The sequence below is a fragment of the Molossus molossus genome, unplaced genomic scaffold, assembly GCF_014108415.1.
Source record: "Molossus molossus isolate mMolMol1 unplaced genomic scaffold, mMolMol1.p scaffold_m16_p_10, whole genome shotgun sequence".
NCBI classification, from domain to species: Eukaryota; Metazoa; Chordata; class Mammalia; order Chiroptera; family Molossidae; genus Molossus; species Molossus molossus.
Genome location: NW_023425345.1, coordinates 9624902 through 9628770, shown reverse-complemented (window position 1 = coordinate 9628770; position 3869 = coordinate 9624902).

Sequence of the window (3869 nt, the reverse complement as noted above, 5' to 3'; positions counted from 1 at the left end):
CCCACCTACGGGGGAGGGCAAGGGCGGTCACCACAACACGGGCAGAAGGCAGTCTCCTCCCGTTGCCGCCCGAGAGCCCAGGCCTGGGGCCGCCGCCTCCCAAGGGCGCCCAACTCGCCCGCCCACAGGCAAGGGGCCCGCAGGCCGCCCTCGCCTCGCCCCGCCCCGGCCAGAGCCGCGCGCAGCCCACCTGCCGGCCGCACGGGGGGCGCGCGCGCCTGCCCCGCCGCTTTGTTCCTCATCCGGGAAGCGTTCGGACCCTCCCCGCCCACTCGACCCCTGCGCCCCAGGGGCCGCCCGCCTAACGTTTCCCGCCCGCCCCAACCCGCAGTCTCCTCAGGGCCGCACCCTCCGAGGCGTGCTTCCGGCTCTTCAGCCACTCTGGGCGCCCGCCGCTCCGCCCCTCGTGCGTGCGCCCCTCCCCGCCGCGGCCCGCAAGCCGCGACCACGCTCCAGCTCGCCCCTCCCGCAGCCGAGCACCTTCGGCGCGTGCGCACCGCAGGTCAGGGGCCGGAACGGGCCCTGCGTCTCAGTCTGGCCAGATCCAATCGAGCGCCGAAGCATCGACCCAGTTGCTAGGCAACCAGGGCTCACGTGTTTGGAGGGAGTAGGTTCGACTGAGCCCCCTAAGTCCTCCAGACTCTGGGTTTCAGTCTTCTAGACACTCGCCTACCAGGGAAGAGTGAGTCCATGCAGGCCCACAAGATTCAAAGTAAGGGACCTAGCCCAGAGGTGGCGGTGTTACCTAGGAGGAATTGGCATTGCATCCCCAATATTTTTCACTGTTCTGATGTGAGAGAACCGAGAGACCACCAGAGCCAAATTAAAGCCAAATAGAGAGCAAAGCCGGCGGGCAACAGATCTTGAGTTCTCGGAGCTCTGCCCCGACTTTCAGCTACTTTTTTATTTTATAGGGGGCTTGTTACAAACTTCTGCAACTGGCATTTCTTGGCCTCGGGGGAGAGCCAGCAAGCAAGTACAGAAGCGGAGGCAGCAATAAACAGGAGGGAACGGAGGTGGAGGGAGCTGAGGCGGAAGGGAACTGGGTGAACTGGGTCATACATCTGTCCTGCTATTCATCCTGCTATTCGTTCTACTTTCTAAGTTCTAAAAACTAACAAATTCGCTTAGAGGACAAATCCACTTAGAGGAGTACTAGTACCAGGTACTTTCTCGGTTTGCCTCTGAAAGCTTCATAGTTGGCCTTTTGTTTATTTAGTCAGGACAAGGTGATAAGAGCAGGCCAGTACATTCACCATGTTACCCCTAAAGGCTGTCCAGTTTCCCTGCTCAAAGTCATAAATGGTGGTGTTTGGGATTTTGTACAAACGTCCTTGCCCTTCTCTCTTTGTCTTTCATTCCTTATTGTATGCCAGGCACTGTGCTAAGCCTTGGGGATACTGACATGGCTTTAAAAGAAAACAGTCCCAGGCTGCCCACCCTGATAGGGAAGGGCTCAGCAAAGGAACAAGGGCTTCCGCCAGCACGTCCATGTGTTGCTGCCTCTCCAACTCTCACCCTGATGTCAAATAACTCAGTTCTTCCCTGTCTGTCTCTGGTGCCTTTCAAGCTGCCTCCCCCACGCTGAAGCCTGGAGGGTACGAGTCCGAGAGAAGTAATCTGGCTTCAGTATAGGTGGAGTCAACCAAACTAAGACCCTGAAAGGATACATTTAGATTGGGATACCATCTCCGTAGCCCACATGAGAAATGACATCTGCTGATCTAAGGTGATGCTCAGACAGCCAACAGGAGCTGGTGACATGGGAGCTCAGTTCAAGAAAGCTGGAGAGCCCTGGCCGGTTTGGCTCAGCGGTTGGAGCATCGGCTTGTGGACCAGAGAGTCCCAGGTTTGGTTCTCGCTAGGGGCACGTACCAAAAGAAAAAAAAAAGAAAGCTGGAGAAGCAGACGAGGGCACCCAAGCAGCAGTGTGAGCCTGTGGTCTCCTGCCCACAGGAAGGAACAGGACGACCAAGAACAAAGTCAAGACAGTGTTGTGTCCTAGAAGAAATAGAAAAGAGACTGTTCCAGCTCTGGTCGGTTTGGCCCAGCGGTTAGAGCATCAGCCTGCGGTCCAGAGAGACCCAGGTTCGGTTTCCACTAAGGCCACGTACCTCGGTTGCAGTTTGTCCCCGGCCCTGGTTGGGTCATGCGGGTGGCAACCACTCGATGTGTCTCTCTCACATTTGTAGGAGACCATTTGCATGGCATCCATCTTGTTAAAGTCTGCTCTGCTGTCTCCGGCCCCGGGGCGGGGTCTCTCTGCGTGCAGTGCCTGCATTCCTCTAGATAATTGTTTACTCCATTCTTTGCTTATTTGTTCCACCTGGGGTATTTACTGGAATTTGCTTCAGGTGGGATACTCATTAACTGTTTCACCTGTTTTTCCCCTATATATTATGTGAACTCCCCCTGAATAAAGGAGACTTGATCAGAATCCTGTCTTGTCTCCATTTCTCGTGTCTCTTGTCCCTCCTCATCCTCACTCCCCCTCTAGAGTCCTCGTTGATCGACCTGCTGGCCGGGTCACACATTGATGTTTCTCTCTCTCTCTCTCTTCCTCCCTCTCTCCCTCCTGCTCTATCTGAAGATAAATGCGAAGGTGTCCTCGAGTGAGGGTAAAAAAAAGAATGAAAATCCAATCTCTTGTAAAAGGGCAGAGGCACACAAAGTTTTGGTCTAGAGCCAGGAGTGGTGTCAACTTACATGTTTCCCTCCCTTTACTTCTCATAAAGAGAAAGCACGTTCCAAATGAGGAGCTAATCACTGAACCTTGACAGGTCACATTGGTCTTGCTTTCTTGTTGACGACAAGTAAGAATCTAAATCAAGAAAGTTACCATATGGTAAGTAAGTGAGATACAACATTCCCTAAAATGCCACTTCAAACCTAGGCCAAAGGAATGATGATGTGTCTGAGAAACTGAATAATTTCACTCTGGTTTTCCATGACAATTCTTTTTGAACAATTTTAGTAATATCAGAGGTGTATATAAAAATCAGGTCAGATTAATCTAAAAGCTAAAACTATAAAACTTATAAACAAAAATATAGAAGAAAATCTTTGTAACCTCGATAGGACACAAAATTCAGGAACCAAAAAAATTAACAAATTGAACTTCACTAGAATTAAAACTTTTGGTCTTGAAAAGACACTGTCCGCAAAATAAAAAGTCAAGCCAGAGCCTGGGAGAAAATATTTGCAAAACAAATATCTGATAAAGGACTTTTACCTGGGATATATATAAAGAACCCTTTAAACTCAAAAAAAGAAAAAGAAAGCAAACAACCCAAATTTTAAAGTGGGCAAAACAGCCCAGCCAGTGTGGCTCAGTGGAATGATCATCCCATCGACTGAGAGGTCCTGGTTTGATTGCTGGTCAGGGCACATGCCTGGGCTATGGGCTCCATCCCCAGTAGGAGGCATGCAGGAGGCAGCCAATCGATGTTTCTCTCTCACATCAATGTTTCTCTCTCTAAAAAAATCAATAAAGCCCTGGCCAGTTTGGCTCAGCGGTTAGAGCGTTGGCCTGCAGTCTGGAGAGACCTGGGTTCGGTTCCCACTAAGGGCATGTACCTCGGATTAAAAAAAAAATCAATAAAAACGTATTTTAAAAATAAAATAAAATGGGCAAAATATTTGAACAGCTACTTCACCAAATAAGAGATGCGGATGGCAATTAAGCACACAAGATGAGGAATATCATTAGTATCAAGGAAATGCAAATCAAAACACAGAAAGGTAACATTAAATACCTATTAGAATAGCCAAAATAAAAAAGAACAACTATAACAAGTGTTGGTGCAGATAGGAAGCAACTGTGACTCTCATACTTTGCTAGTGAGAACACAAAATGCTACAGACATTTT